We start from the raw sequence: 17,391 nt of genomic DNA, 5'->3' as shown, positions 1-17,391 counted from the left end.
GGCTCGAGCACACGGTATGTTGGTTATTCCTCTCCTTGACCCTGCTGTACATGAGTGTGTAGGTCAGTGCTGTGCTGGGAAAAGTTTTCTAGGGAGTTGCTTTGGGAATGGAGGGCATCATATGAATGGCGTAAAGGGCACCAATTCTACCTACTTATCTCTGTAGTAACCAGGAGATATGAGGGTTTTCTTGGTTCCTACTATCTGAGTTTCCTCCTATGTTGCCCAAACCTTCAGTCTGATTTTGGACTTCAAACAGTCCCTGTAATAAAACAAAACCCAGCTATAGGGAAACAGCTTTCACGTGGCTCGTATGTAAAAGCACAGCTAGATAGGCCCTGAATTCTCCCTTTCTCCAGATTCATTTTCTGGTAGCCTTTCCATGGTGGCTGAGTACTAGATATCATCATTTTTCTGAGCATTTTTCCTTGAAAAACAAGTCTCTCTTTTTTTTAAATTCAAAAACATCACAAAAATGGACGTTTCTTCAATATTTTATGAATCTGGCTACATATTTTTCAGCGTTTTGCTTAAATTCCTTCCCTCCCCACCAAGCCATATATACACACACACACACACACACACACATCTATACATACATATATCTATATATGCATATATACACATACATACATATATATATTTAAGTATATACATATATACATACACACACATACAGTGGATTTTAAAAAAAAGTATGAAAACAGGTACATAATGGAACCAAGTTTGCCATTTTCCATCTTTTGTAATTTTTTTTTTGGTTATACATTTTTTTCCCCAGCTGGAATGAGACCCTTTGCTCCAAACAAGTCTCAGCATAGCTCAGCATTTCTGGAAGCCATAGCCAACTTGTTCAACTGAAACACAGCAGACATTCAGCAATGTACTTCCCTCGCAGAGAGAGCCAGTTGAAGGGGATGCCACGTTAAGCACTTATTGTGTGCTGTCAGACAGCCCACTGACATGAGCAAAGGGTAAGCAGAGGAAATAAATATGACACGGGAGACACATATCGCTTTGAAAACCCAAGATTTGGATCCCTGAAGAGCTGAGTGCCTCCTCTGGGTTGCCGAGTGAATCAGCCCCCAAAAGTTTTATGCGGATTTGAGGTACGCAACATCTCACATAAAGGATTCAGTAACTTTTGTGGTTGGTTAGCTAGGCTCAGGTTTGCAAATTTGCTGAGTGCCCATTGATTGGGATATTGCTTTGCAGACTAAAACCCAAATCCAGCAACACACTGATGCTTAACTTGAAACACAGATGTCTCATTGACTTCAATATTAAAGATGTATTCAACCTTAAATACTTCTTTGCTCAATCAGGGCTTAAATATTAGCATAGCCCAAGATTTGATTTTTTTTAATATATATAGCTATGAAAAATCTGACTTCAAAGCCATGGAAGGGTTAATTTAGCAAGTGTAGCTGTCAGCTGAAGAACTCAAAATTGCTGATTGCCCGGTGATGCTATACTCCGAGCTAGCACACTAGGACACAGAACCTACTGAAGACGTGTAAAAAGCAAGAAAATCATCATGACATTTTGTCTCGTATTCCGAGAGTACGTGATTAAAATATTTGCCTAAATAATTGATGTGCTTTTCTTTGATGTAGCAACATTTTTCTCCTGCTGCTCATATTCTCCTGGAATGTGTTAGGGATGTATTAGTTAACGTGTGTAAAGAGCTTGCAGATGAAAAGCTCTGTGTAAGTGCTACTGTAAAGTATTATCATTACACTTGCAGTTGTAGAGGTGATGCATAGTTTCCCATGTTGCCTTATATGCTGCTTTCCTCCCTCTTTCTCTTGGCACGGGATAAATAGAAGCCACACATTCAAATTAAGAACGAGCGCATTTAATTGGGGCGCTCTATTTGTTGTGATAAAATCCGATGCTAAATTTTTTGGCATGGCCACAAAAGAAATGCATCAAAACCGATCTGATATTAAAACAGTCCTGTAATATATATTTTTACTACTATGACAATTGTTTTATAAGATACAAACACACTCAGGCACATCCCCCCAACCTACAAACACACCTTCTTGTCTGAAAAAAAGCACCACAAGAAAACAGCTCATAATAAGCAATGTGGCATACTGTCAATTTTACCTCCAGTCTTTGTGATTAGAGTTCTAATGCTGTATTGCTTTTAAGTGTGACAATTTCATTTCTACATTGCAATAGGCTTTATGCTGTGACGGGAAAAAAAAATAAAAAAAAAGCTGATTATTTAAGAGGAGAAAAGCCAAAATAATAAACCCTGGCTTAAAGATAGGAAAGAAAAGAAAAAAAACCCCAAAAACTACAAAAACAACCTGGCAGAATGGATTGTACTGAAAGTTCCAGCTTTTTTATTATATTATTATTTTTAAATAACAAATAAAATAGAAAAACATTTTCCCCATCGTAAAAGCTGACTTTGATCCCCAGTACAGTCATTGAGTGGAAAATTGAACCACACTATAATTGCTTTCCCTGTGACCGATAAAGTGGTGTAACAAATTTTGTGTTTGAATGATAAAATCAGCAATTGGCCCCTAGCACTTCCTTCTACCATTCCTCCAAGGACACCAGAGTCCCATCAGGCTCCAGGGTGAGAGCAAAGGCTGGAGAACTGTAAATCTACTCCAAGTTGTTGTTGTTGGATATTCTGTGTCTCTGTGTCTTTTTTTAATAGGAAATGATGATTTTTTTTTTTAAATAACTAAGGTAAATAAGGACTGGATGACCAAGGGAGAGAAAAAAAAATCACGAAAGGCTGATTGCAGCTTTATAAACTAAAAGCACACAGAATAACAATATATTTTCCTCCAGAGTAAAATCTTGTTTGAAGAGGCAAATTGTTTTCTCAGTGCCATTGACAAGTCCCAGAGCTTTTTGATACAGAAAAGGGACCCAAAAAAGATTTCACTCAGAGGAAAGGAAGGGTGCTGTATTTTGTACTTATTGTAATGAGATTTTAATGTCAGGGTCACATTTTCATCCACCCAAACACTCAAACAGCAAATGGCTGAAAAATAGTGAAAGGTGAAAGATTGACAAGATCAAAAAATTGAAATAGGGCAGAATTTAGAGATGGGGAGAAGGCACATAATTTCCTTTATGTAGTTTTTGGACTTTTTTTTTTTTTTAAGCAGATAGTGCTTCAGCTAAGCTGGGCCACTGATTCTCAATCAAGGTGCCACAGCACTGTGGGGTGCTGTGAGATCCTATTAAGGATGCCATAGGTACTGATCACTGTTAGCAATGCTTGGCACGCAAACACCTACACATGATCCACAAGACAAACAGAGATTTCAAAGATGAATATATGGGCTGTGGGGTGCACAGCAGCTCTGCAAAGAGACACTTTTGCATTTCTTGTTTTCCCCCCCTAAATATAGGCATAGGAGCATAACTGTAGATGCCCATTTTAAAACAAATCTTGACCCTGGTTTATTTTCCTTGTGCACTTGACTGCATCTAGCCCCTGCGAGTGAGGCGCACAAATCCCCGTGGCTATTTGAGCTTTACTGCATGGTGAGTTTCACATTCCTAGTAGACAACTGTCCCGTTTTCAAAAACCAATCACTATATTGTACCTACCTGATTAGAGGCCAAGGTATAAATAACTTCCCCTATATCTAGATTAGTTCTCCCATCCTTAATTAAAGTGTCAGGCAGTGATTTATAAGTGAGCTAAAGTCCTAGTGGCAGGTCCTCAGTTGGTTGAAATTGCTGTAGTTCATTGAGTCAAGCCAATGGAACCATGGTGACGTTACACCTCTGTCCTTAAGACACATGCTGCATTCATCTTTATTTGGCTCATGCCAAACCTATGAAATTTATACTTCAGATTATCCAGGCCACTGATTTTCAATCAGGGTGCCACAGCACTGTGGGGTGCTGTGAGATCCTATTAAGGGTGCCATAGGTACTGATCAATATTAGCAATGCTTGGCGTGCGAACTACACGTGATCCGCATGACAAACTGAGAGATTTCAAAGATGAATCCACAATGTCAAAAACCATTCTGACTTGTTGTGATCTTTCTGAGTTCTTTGAAACAGAAGGATTGCTCTATTATTTTTCCATAGTCAAAAAGTGAGCAAAAGCAAAGGGTTGGCATCTTACGAGCAGCACCTTGAGTCTAACATAGGACCCTTTAAGTCTAAAAAAGTCTGGAAACCACAGATTGAGAGATAAAATAAAAGAGATCAGACGTCAACTTCAGGAAGTGTCAGTGGGTGTCCTCAATGTGAAATAAGATAAAATAAAATTAAGTGATAGATCCATATTTTACTTGCTTTACTCACCCAAATGATCCCACTGCTTTCAGCAGGCCAGGTTCTCAGGTGTGGCGAATCAGAGTGCTTCTAACCACTTCAATGGACCAGTAATAATTTATGATAGCTGGAGATCTGGTGCAATGGGGATACGACATGGATGGATTTAGGATTTTGAAAAAAAGGGGTGGGGCAAATGGTGTGGTGTACATCCTATATAACAGAACACATTTTTCCCCCAGTTAAAGAGAAACTAAAAGCTTTACTAATATGCCAGGACCCAGCACTATATTATTCGGCTTAAGCTCAAAGCAAAAACAAATACAACTTTATTGAAATGGGCGCTGATTTGCTGGATTATGTACTCAATTTTAAAAACACAACAAATTAGACAAAAACAGTTAAAAGATATTGCTTTCTTACTCCTGTAGTCATTATAGTTAAATGTACCTCTCTCATTCAGATTTGAAAACCAAAACAGATGCTTCTTGAGCATCTTGACAGTGCATCCAACACTTCACCGTCAGTCATTGACAACTCTGAGTTAATGTGCATGTGAATTCATATTACTACATCTGAGTTTATGTTTTTAGCTAGAACTAAAAAAAATCTGAAAGGCTGTGAAATAGGAGAAATATTTCCAGGAATGGCTAACAGACAACAAAATTGAAGAAAAAAGGATAGCTTGATTAATGAAATATCAAGACGATTACAAAGGAGAGAGGGTTACTCCACACCTGTGGAGTCAAGAGATATTAGCAGGTAGACTACAATAAGCCATGAAGTAAATTGACTCTCAGCACTGCCTGAATAGAAATGCCCCTGCCACTCCAAGGGAGCTGGTTTTAAACTTTGGATGGATCAGGAATTGAAGCAGGGTGCAACTGCACCACTGAATTCCCATGCAATCCCCTGGCTACTTATATAGGGCAGGAAGTTTTTAACACCTAGCCAATATATCCACAGTCAGTCAGTGGTACAGATAAGTGTTTTGAGAGAACTGGACCAATTTTAATTTTAAATGGGAATAAAAATCTAATTTTTCAAAACAAAGACCTCTTTAACCTGTTAGTGTAAAACAACCTGAAAGTAAGTGTTGATGCCTGCAATGTACACCTAGACAGGGGCTGCTTTACCTAGACAACACGGAGTAAATGGGTTTTGGTATAAATGAGATTTTATCCTATAGTTTTAATCAACTATACAGGAGAACTGGCCATTTCAAATGTGTTGTTCTTTTGAATTCTGGGTCTACTAGAACCTCTGAACTCTGGAGAAGTCAGATTTTATGCAAAGGCTGAACAGATGCAGTCTTAGGTCTACTCTATGCAGCAAAACAGAGATTTGAATTTAAACAGGGATATTCCCATTCAGGATGGCCATACTTATGTCAGTTATAGTTACAGCAATTCCCTTTATAGTTTAACATGTCATTACAAAAGGACTTGAGTTAAATGAAAAATCTTCCAGTTTCATGCAAGAATCACCACTAGAACTTCCCATGTAGTCACGATAGGCGCGGCTGTATGTTCATACAACTGGCGAGTATTGTGCCTACTCTCCTGACAAACTTGACTCCTCACTAAAGGGGCCCTGTCCACCCTTCTGTCAGTCCTTTGGGCTGAGGATACAAAGCTACTTAATCAGGATGGAAATCTTTTACATCCCTTTGCCCTAGTCTAAATGACTGCATGCAGTGTTGAGCAATGTTGAATTGGACCGGAGAGGTTTAAAGCACCTCATCTGGCTCCAAGAAAATTGAATAAAATAATAAAATTAATCTTACAAGACATAAAATATTTTATATCATACATATTTCATGCTGTTCAGCTGTCAGGTCTAATGGTAGCCTGGAGTTGCAGGTCCTAGGTGGACAAGTGTCTCACAGTCTTCTGGGGCCTATATTATTAATTTTGACTTCCTGTTCAAAAGTGCCCTGTAATGTAGTGGTGTCTTGTCCAACATCTGCCACCAGAAGAACTGAGCCAGGGGTTCTCAAACTTTGTGATACCGCGACCCTGTAAAATAATATACAACCCCCCCACGATTAAAGCTATTGAATAAAGCCAGGGGTTTTCTAGCTTTTTTGGTTTGTGTACTCCCGGTGGCCATTCGAGAAGTGGGGAGCCCCCCAGTGGCCGGTTGATGAGCAAGGGGGTCCCCCAGCGGCTGGTTGATGAGCAGGGAGAGGGATCCCCAACATGCCTGCAAGAAACATGGTGGCAAAACCAGAAGCATCAGCAGCATGCAGCGGTAGAAGCAGAAGTGCCAGTGGCTTAAGGTGGTGGAAGCGAAAGTGCTGGCATTGCATGGCGGCAGAAGCAGCGCAAAGTGCTGGACGGTGGTGGCAGCCCTACACCCTGCTTCTCCGCCCGGGGGTAGTTTGCAACCCCCTTTTAACTAGCTTGTGACCCCCTGGGGGGTCGTGACCCACAGTTTGAGAACTCCTGAATGGGGCAGTGTGGTGTCGGTGAAGGAGAGGGGGAGCATCTAGAAATGTAATAGAGAAACTCAACTTTTATTTAATAAAGAGCAAATATCTAAGATTTTCTACAGCAGAGGGCTACAGTTGGGTTCCCAAATTCTTTCTAAGATACCTTAAAAGTGGCCTCATTCTCAAAAACTCCTAATGAAGTCTTTATAAACGCCTAGATATAGACTCAGGTAGCTTAACGTTAAACCTCCAATTTTGGCTGCCTGGGACATTGCCCTTCTCCTTGAAAATAATCATGAAAATCTACACCAATATAAACTGTAGTCTACCTGCTTTGTTGGATACTTGGACTTGCTGCTGAAGTGTAGATTTCCGAGACTGTGGAATCCGTTAAGCAATGCTCTGCCTTGAGCCACGTGAATAATGGCAATTAACAGTATGTCTGCACCCCATCACTGGTGCTAGTGGGGAAGCATGCTCCCAAGCACATTTCTTCTACTTGCTTCCCTCTCACACGTCAACCCCAGGCACTTGGCAGGGAAGTCACACCAGGTTTATCTGAGACTGCTCGCAAACATGTCAGAGGTAGAGGTCTGGTCTCAAGGGGTGCTTTCCTGGATCAGTTTAGCCCAGGTTTGAGAGGTGAGTGGGGGAAGCCTAAGAGCACTGAGGATGCTGTGTAGACTCACCCTCACTATACCTTAAGCTAAGCTTCTTCCTTTTAGCTCATGTGGGCTGGGACCAGCAGCCTCTTCGATGGTGCCAATGGCCTGCTCCATTCTGTGAAAATCAAGTGCAACCCTCGGGCTGCTCAGTCACCTGCCCAGGCAGCCCATTTTCAGCTGCTGATTGTTTTGGGCCTCCCTGATCTAAACTGTTGCAAGCGCAATGAGATGGAATCAGAAACCACTGCAGGTACTAACTTTGCAGAATAGGCTTGTACAAAAAACACATTGGAGGATTTTATGTATTGATTAAGTGGAGTAATATTAATATATCTTTTGCCTCCAGTCAGTTTCCCTTTCTTTTAGTACATTCCCTGTTGGGAACCAAGATACTTTCCCTTATTCCAGCTGAATACTAATGCCATAAACTTCGCCGTGACCGCTTGACCTGCACCTCTTCTCGCTTTCCTGATTTTTATTTTATTTTTATTTTCCACCCTGGTTCTCCAGAGAGAACTGCTTCACGTTTTTTCTCTTCCTCTCTCTCACGTGTCTTCTCAGCTCACCACTGATGCAGTGACTGATGGTTAGCAGCGCTGCCTCCCCTGACCTCGTCAACATCAGAAAGCGTTTTCAAATCTCAGTCATCTCTGACAGCCTTTGAGCAAAGAAATGAGACAGTCTCCCTGACACAAAGGCTTCTGGCCTGGGGTAAAAAATTCCTTTTGAAACAAACAAAAAAAAAAAAAAATCCAAACACTCCACAGACCACGTTGCTTTCCATTCATCTTGCACCGCAGACCATCTATTCTTGCTCCATATTAGTTTTCAGAGCTAGCCTCTCTGTTTTCTGTAGGCCAACCACCACACCTATGCTGCTCTGGTATTGTACTCTGTTGGTTCGCACAGACCTTGGAGCTCATAAGAAGGGCAATGGGTTTATACCCAGCAATTGTAGTGCCTGGTTCTGGGGGTTAACTCTGCTCTTAAAGATTGTCTGTGTCAAATCTGGTAAAATTATACCTGTATATGAAGGACAGGAAGGATTTATAACCTGTGAAGCTGTGTATAATTACAGGTGAACACTGAGGCATTGATAAGGTGAACTGATTTGCCCATGTTTAGACAAGGAGTGTGTAACATAGCTGGAAGTAGACTTCAGCCTATGCCCTAAACATTTTGTGATAGCCAGGGATCCTATTTTTTTCTGATTAAAAAACAAATCCCCATTTTTCAGGTTATATATATTTCTAGATAGATAGATAGTTATATCTATATAGGTAGATACAGATATATCTATTTATCTATCTATTTAGAAATATACGTAATCTGAAAAATGGGGATTTGTTTTAAATTAGAAAAATAACCAGGATCCCTGGTTAGATATCTATCTCTATCTATAGATAAATAGATATCTATAAATATAGATATCTGTTGATATTATCAATATTGATAGATATAGATACAGATATAGCTATATAGATAGATATCTATATCGATATACATATACATTTATTGAGAGAGAGAGGGGTGTTTCATTTTAATCATGGAAAAATGTGGATTTCACGTTACTTTTTTATATGCAAAAAATGTGGATTTTTTTTTTTAATCAGAGAAAACCAGGATCCCCGGTGATAGCACAGGATAATCCCCTAGATAATGGCATGGGCACCATGAGGCAACACCTACAAAGCATGCTATAAATGTGCTTCCTATGGAACCTCCGTTTTCTTCACAGCCATGTAAAATTCACCACCTTCTAGTCCAAAATATACCCCTTAATTTCATTGTTATTGCGGCCTGCTGCCATCGAGACTGGAAGAAAAGGCCGGTATGGATGGAAGGCAAATGAATCCATTTAAACCCGCAATGCTGGCTGATACAGCATAGCAGTGGTTGACCATTTCCATCAGCCCCCCCAACCTCCTACAGTAAAATATCATTCTTGTTCCATGCTCTTTATCAAAGCAGACAGGTTTGCCCAGATTCTGCATCATGCCGTGCGGGGGGGACGTACACTTTTGCTTGTAATATGCAAGAATGCCTTTGCATTTTTCCCACAGCAGTTCAGGTGCTTTGATTTGAGTCGTGTTTTCTTCCCATCCCCCTGCTGCTATGCTTGCTTTTGCTACACAAATCCACTATGGCTTTGCATTCGAGGAGGGAAAGGCAATCAGTGGCTCCGAGAAGAAGTTCAAATTTGAATTGGGACTTCAATATCTAACATTATCAACCCAGCTCCTGCATTTTCTTTTGGTTGCCACAATTGTTTATAGCAAAAGCACAGGGGGAAAATACTGTGTTCCCAAGCCCTTACGTTATCATCATATTGGACTCAGGCTCCAATCTTTTCTGACTAAGACCAAGAGCAGCATTCGATTCCACTCCTAATCCAGTTAGACCGCCAGGGCACAAACCCAGCAGCATTCAGTGCAATGAATGTATTGTATGGTATGGTTTGCTTAGTAGCTGAGCTGGTAGAGCACATGCTAGTTAGCTTCAAGGCCTGACTTGAAGCTCCAGCTGTGACCCGGTATTTCTTTCTCATTAGAGGCTCCAGGTTTATCAGAGCTTAGGGAATGTTGTGGATAAATGTCCACAAAAACCCCCATCCTTATGCAGAATTAGGAAGGGGCACTCGCTGCAAAAAGGAATGGAAAGACTCATTCAGACTCTACTGGTGCTTTGCTGTCAAAGGTGGAATCACTCTGAAATCCCTAATGAAGAGGTCATCATGGAATAATGAAGAAAATGTATTAGGGTCCATGATGTTTTCTTCCTGTGTCATACAGAAGGCCTGATCCAAGACTCTGGTGTGCCTAATGGCAAAGCAGGAGTTTTCTCCTTTGATCTGGATCAATTTGAATTTCCGGTACTTTTTTTTCATGGTACACACGGCACCAACGTGGCTTGCAAATAAATAAATAAATAAATCAAAATGTTGCCCAATCTGAACCCAGAGCTCTAGAGTTTTGCATTTCTTATTGCCCCAATTTGAGCATTTACAGATTTCTAAGCACAACGTTGAATCAAGAGCGGAGGGTTTTTTTCCTCTTGTGTTTAACAAAAAGTGAAGTGAAAAGAGATACAGGTTTTAGTCAGGCCCTTAAAGAAGCTTGTTTTGTTATGAGTGGTTTCCATTAACGGCGGGGGGGGCGTATATTTCTTATTTAAAATATTTTGACAGAACTTGACAGCACTTCTCTGTAGATTGTTTGTGGGGAGGAAGGTGAATTCCAGCAGCGTGCCACCCGTAATAAACCTGTCAGTTATTTATGGTGACACATTTTCCTCATTCTTTGACGAGAAATTTGGCCAGAGAAGGACTCATTATAGTGTCAATATGAGCTTGAATACAGACCAATATCCAGCCCCTCTTGCCTGGGTTTCTAACAATTCACCTCTTTGTTTTGAGCGGGTGGCCTGGGAGCTCTTAAACCAGGGCTATGTTTCGGTGAGATCCATCTGCCAGGGTCAGCTGCAGTGACTTGGGAAGTTACTTCTTTTGCCCCTTCACTATGGCTCCAACTAAGCAAAGACACTTGCACATGAGCTTTCCTTTAAGCGAGTAGTTTCATTTCTTACGGCAGAGTTCCCAATCCCTGGGCCACGGCCTGGTACTGAGTCGTGAAGGGTTGGCTGCCGAACCGGATGTCTGGAAATGACCGGCATACTGCGAACCGGCAGGCAACCCTTTTTTATACTCAGTATACTCGGGGCAGGAACTGGCAGAAACACTAGAATTGTTTTATACTTAGTATAAAAAAGGCTTGGCTGCTGGTCTGCAATGTGCCGGTCACTTCTGGACTGCAGTTTGCTGGCCCTCAGTTTGCTGGTCTGTGGTCACTTCACCAGTCCATAGTCATGTCCCATCCATGGTTTGCCAGTCCACAGTCTAAAAAGATTGGGAACCCTTGACTTAAAGGTTAGTTGCCCGCTTTGGAAAGGTATGGTGGGCAAGCAATTAGCAGCCTCTTACTACGCAGCTACAGGTGGAAGTTCAAGCTTTCATTTTTCTAGTGCTTGTGCCAACTCCTGCCCCAAGTTGACCTAGCTGTAAATGTAAAGCTGGTCATTTGGACTGAGAGGGCAGAGACAGCTGCATGTGATGCTAGATGCTTGGCGTATGCATCTTCCACTGGCTATAAAAAATTGGCATGTTTCAATCACTCGCGCTTGATAGGTTTTAAGGTTCAGATGACTCTGTGACCTGATGCCCCTAAGAAGCTTACTGGACTGTGAGTTGTGCAGTTAAGTGAGAGCAAGCCCAGTGAAGATCAGATTCAGTTGTTCGAAAAAACACTGTTATCCATCTGACTGTCCACCAAAAAATATGTGTCTATACAGTCTCACTGTCCATCAAATATAAATATTTGGGAGATAAACTGGAGCGTGGCACTCCTTGGCATAGGCCTGGTCTTTCCCCTGGTTTCTTTTTCTGGTCCTTTGCTCTAGTCAAGCTGTGCACTTGGGCTGGCTGTGGCCATTAATCAACCCAGCTCCTTTGGGAGTTTTTCCTGCTGTTTTTTTTCCAGCAGGCTATATAATCCAGCCCAGAAGTTTTGAAGTGCATGCATGCTGTTTGGAGACACAGTCACTCCTCACACACACATACAGCCTCTCCGTGGGAGCAAAGATGGGCATGCTGCCGTTCCTCCAAGAGCAACAAGGGCCCCCTTGGTCCGCAGAAGGACCCATGCTCTCAAGCAGCTTCCCCTGGCATGCAGCAACCTATAGACTGTGTCTCATAGTAGTGTTTTATATTGCATATGATATTTTCCTCTGTTTTGTGCAATAAATCTATCTTTTGTGTGTACACTGCTTGGGGGGGGAGGGGGGACATTGGCTATGCTGGATACCCTAGTAATTAATTTAGTGTTCCCAGATTTCTAGGTGGGGGCTCGAGCCACGGGTATAATTTATGAAGTGCCCCAAAATGTGAGCCCTGATCTTATGCTGCTGACCAGTGCCCGGCAGAAGGGTTACACACACACACACACGCACACACACACACACACACTCTTCCTCCTGAAATCACTAAACACCATTCAAGAAATCATGATTCTTAATGTTCAAAAAACAAAGCAGAAGGTAGGGCAGGGTGGCACCTTAGAGACTAAGTGGGTCAGAGAGGCATGAACTTTTGCAACTACTTCAGGTGTTATGAATGGACTGGCAAAAAGGAGGGATTGAGCCCTCCCCATTCAAATCACACAGCTGTTGATCAAGTAGTGTGACCAAAGTTTTACATGAATATGCTTTTTCGCCACCAAGGAAGTTTGCTAACTTTTCAGGAGTCACCTCAGCAGGAGTTTTCTTATCAACAGCACAAAAGGGCAGGAAATAGCATTTACCAAGAGTTGTCTTCTTTTCTGCTTGTTTTTTTGTTTGCTTGTTTTTTTTGGGGGGGGGGTGCTCTTTCAGTTGGAATTCAATTTTTTTTCTCTCTAAACTAGCAAATCCTAAGTAAATAGAGCTGTGCGTAAGAAACACATGGTCCCTCTTTAACAGATTCTAGGCACTGAAAGCACTTCATAAGAACAACCACAACTAACGTCAGATTTACTGATTACTCCCAATCATGCAACCAACACTCAGCTTCCATGCTCTAATGAGACGACCCAGACAGCCACAAGTTCTAGCCCTTGCCGCTGATGCATCAGCATACATTACCTGAATCAAAAAGGAAAAGGCCGCTCTTTGCTTTGTCTCCTTCTGAGCCCGGAGGAATGATTTCTATGGACCAGCATGGCAAAATACCTAAATATTTCCTCCCGCTGCCTTCTTTCCAGCCACTCCCAGGAGTTGAATCATAGTGTCTTGACTGTATTAGGCTCCAGGGGCTAAGCATGTTCAGTAATAGCCCTGACCTTTTCCTAGTGTTGTCGTTCCAAATGACATTTATGGCATAAACAAGCAGTGACACAAAACTGACAGGCCAAGTTGCCATCGACGAGAAGAAGCTCAAAATGCAAAGAAAGGAATTTCTATGACCATTGTCCACGTTTCAGCAAAAGCCCCCTTCAAATGCCAATACCCTGTCCACAAGCGGTGAGAATAATCTTACCACTCTCCTTGATAAGCCTTAGATAGACCTTTTATTTGACACAAAACTCTTATTCCCATTCTTACTTTGGGCTAGATTCTGCTCATTTTGAGGCAAGCCTGGGGAGAGACACTGTGGACTTGGAGAATGACTTTAGATTTATGCTCGTATAACTAAGACCATAATTTGACCCGTGCACTTGGCCAAATGCTCTCTCAGCTTTGCATGCTTAACATAGAAGGGGAAGTGCACTTATGCTGCTTTTACGTTCTGTTTGTACCTGTAACAGGATGGGATGGTCCAGGTATTCATGTAACTACCCAAATCAATCCTCCCACTTCCTAGCTCAACAACTTAAAGCACTCACCCAGGCTGTAGAAGACCCCATTTGCCTGAACTGGATTCTGTCCCAAAAGAGACGAAGGCCAGGGCCAGAGCCAAAACCCAGGGCTTAACTGCTAGGTTGTTGGATTCAAAGGCAGGTGTAGGGCTGGGGTTGAGGGAAACCTTCCTTCTTCTACAATAGTTTCTAGTCATATTTTTTTCCGTGACTGAAGTTTTGGGGAATTTCACGACGTTTTGCACATACCAGGTGATGCTGTTCCACCCCAGAGCCAGATTCGGGACTACTAAGCATGCCCAGAAATGAGACCCAATGTGAGTGCAGTATCCAAGTGGAAAAGTCCGAACTCAGCAGAGGTGCCAAAAATTGCACTTACAGAGCTAGGTAAATGTCACTGAAGTGTGAAGGATTGAACCTAAAGTAGGAATTTTCCATCCTAGGAAGAATAACACATAGTTTAAAAGAAAACTATTCAAAGTAGAGCAGGTAAATGGAGTGGGGATGGTGAAGCTCTAAAGATCATCTCTGTCTGATGTTTTAACTTTGCACCTCAGGTGATCCTCTCTGATTGCTGGTATGCTACCATGTGATCCTCAGTATCATCTCGCAAGAACTGGTTGGAAAATGAGTCTTTTTTCAGGGTTTTGTTTTGTTTTTTTTAACCAAAATTTCCAGAATTTCCCCTCAGATTGAGAAGGTTTTAATAAAGCTTGGGTTGCTAATTAAATAGAAATGAAAACTGAAATACTTTCAGATTTTGAAAATAATTTCCAGGAAAAAAAGGTTTCTGTCTTTCAACAGAACAGACGATTGAATATTTTCGACAGAGCTATGAATACTTGCAAAAACAATTTTTGTTTGGCAAAGACCCGTTTCCATTCGGATTTCTCCTCAATGGAAACGTTTCCACCGGCTCCGCTGAAAGCTGGCCCCAAGGATAAGGCGCACACGCTCGGGAGTCCGGTCTTAGACTGTGTCGAGCAGGAGAGGAAGCTGCCAAACATCCATGCTATAAAAGAAGCTTTTTGTAGACTAAGGGATAATGGGGGTCAGGGGTTGATGCAGTGATGTGGCTGCACCCTTCTTCGGCTGAATGCTTCGCCCTCCATGGACCATGGTGCAGACAGCGGGCAAGGAGTAGACGCAGGAAGTGGGGTCTGCCCGCTGCTACCGCCAGCCCAGCTTGACACCCTGTGCAGCTGTTTACTACAGCTGGAATCACAAGGCTGTCAGGGGAAACCCAAGGCATCCAGACAAGGAGCCACATACAGCTGCTACTGCCATTTCCAGCCAAGCTCAGCAGCTCATACAGCCACTCCCCACAACTGAAACCACTGGGAACAGTCAGACTCCCTGCCCATTTCCCCCAGTGGGTATACTCAGTGGGTCTGGGGGCTCCAGCCATTTCTCACCCCCATTCTTGCTGTGATCAACCAGAAGCACTGGTTACATCTGCTGCACCTCCCTTTTTAAAATCCTGGAGCCATCAGTGCAAGAGCACACATGTGCAATAAACCTGAATTCAAGAAGCCTATTTCTGGCATCCAGAAGAGAGAGAGCTGGCTGGCTTACCACATCTGTGTCCCTTTCATCAGACCTCTGGCATTTCTGTGCTGCTGAACTTCAGGACATAAGCAAGCTTAAAGTACCGGGAACATTACCATGCAATGATGACTTTTACACCAAAGCACAATGTGATGGTATCATACACATGCTGGGTGCCAAGTTTGCCTGGTTTAGCAACTGTTATTTATGGAGAAATCCCTAGCAATAGCTGAAAGCCAGAGTTAACATCTGAATCAAGGTTAGGCTTCTGCTCATGACACAATCAGCACAGGGGTTTCATAGATTTCATAGATTTCATAGACATCAGGGCTGGAAGGGACCTCGGGAGATCATCGAGTCCAGCCCCCTGCCCAAAGGGCAAGAAGTCAGCTGGGGTCATAGGATCCCAGCAAGATAAGCATCCAATTTACTCTTGAAGGTGTTCAATGTAGGCGCTTGAACCACCTCCGCTGGCAGGCTGTTCCAGACCTTGGGGGCTCGGACAGTAAAGAAATTCTTCCTTATGTCCAGCCCGAAACGGTCTTGCAGGAGTTTGTGACCATTCAACCTCGTCATCCCTTGGGGCGCTCTGGTGAACAGACGTTCCCCCAGATCCTGGTGGTCACCCCTGATAAACTTATAGGTGGCCATCAGATCACCCCGGAGCCTGTGCTTTTCCAGGCTAAAGAGTCCCATGGCTCTCAGCCTGTCATCGTAAGGTCTGTTTTCCTGACCTCTGATCATGCGCGTGGCTCTCCTCTGGACTCTCTCAAGCTTCTCCACATCCGTTTTGAATTGTGGAGCCCAAAACTGGATGCTGTACTCCAGCTGCGGCCTCACCAAGGCCGAGTACAAGGGGAGAATGACGTCCCGGGATTTGCTCGAGAAGCATCTATGGATGCACGCCAGCGTTTTGGTCGCTTTACTAGCCGCAGCATCGCATTGCAGGCTCATGTTCATCTTGTGGTCAATGATGACCCCCAAGTCTTTTTCTTCTGTAGCGCTATCCAACGTAGCACTGCCAAGCCTATAAGGGTGCTGCAGGTTTTTCCTCCCAAGGTGGAGAACCTTGCATTTTTCGGTGTTAAACACCATCATTACTTGGACTGAAATACTGTTGGGACACTTAAAGCACAGACATGTGAAGTCATATGTCCAACCATTACTGCAGCTCAGGCACATTAGAAACATGCAGGTCCATGGTGGTGTCTTGCTCTTGTGCTCCAAACACAGGGCTGATCACCTCCAGTTACACTCTCCAGAAAGTCTGATTTATGTGGATGAGGGAGGGAAGGAGGAGGAGGAAAATAATGCGTATTCACTGTGTAGACTTCTGCTGTAACGTATGATACACAAATATGCATGTCTATATCACATATGCATTTATATGTGCGCATATCAGTATCACGTGCACATATCAATCTATAGGCCTGTGGATATAGATACAATATGTTTATGCCTATAGCATGTTGGCTGCTTCATTTAAAATGTACCGCATGCCAAAAACTCATTGCCATCCAAACCGACGGCAGATGACAATATTCGACATCTTCTGTCCACCCTGACTGTCCAGTCTCATTATTTCACGCATCCACCCACACGTTTCTCAGTGTGCAAAACCTCAGCAAGTGGACGGTGAGTTCCTTCCCCAAATTTATAAAAACTCTGTAAAAAATATGCCTGTTATCTCCTCTGCCATGAAGTCTTTATTCAACAACATGAAACATCATTGCAACAACGATCCATTCATTGCTGTCTTTTTCATTAATTGAAAACCTTTAAAGGGGCAATAAAACAAATACCACCTGTGTTGGAGGGCAGTGCTATTCGGCTTGGGGCAATATTCTACAGGCTCAGGAGCTACGTTCGTCCTTGGGCTACAGTTTACTCCTCATGACGGATGGGACCAGTCAGTGGGCCAAAATCAATCCTAAGTGTTCCCAGGCTGCTCCGGCTGGAGCTATTTTGCTTATCTGAGAGCGAAACGTGTGTATCTCTTTATTAGATACAGACTACACAGCTATGGTGTAGCATCCTGCCTTGGTTGAAGTCAAGAGGAGTTTTGCTATTAACTGCATAGGACTTC

Source organism: Crocodylus siamensis, chromosome 1 (genome assembly GCF_052110815.1).
Source record: "Crocodylus siamensis isolate JL-2025a chromosome 1, ASM5211081v1, whole genome shotgun sequence".
Taxonomy (NCBI): Eukaryota; Metazoa; Chordata; order Crocodylia; family Crocodylidae; genus Crocodylus; species Crocodylus siamensis.
The sequence above is the reverse complement of the archived record's forward strand: the minus strand, read 5'-3'. Positions refer to the sequence as shown.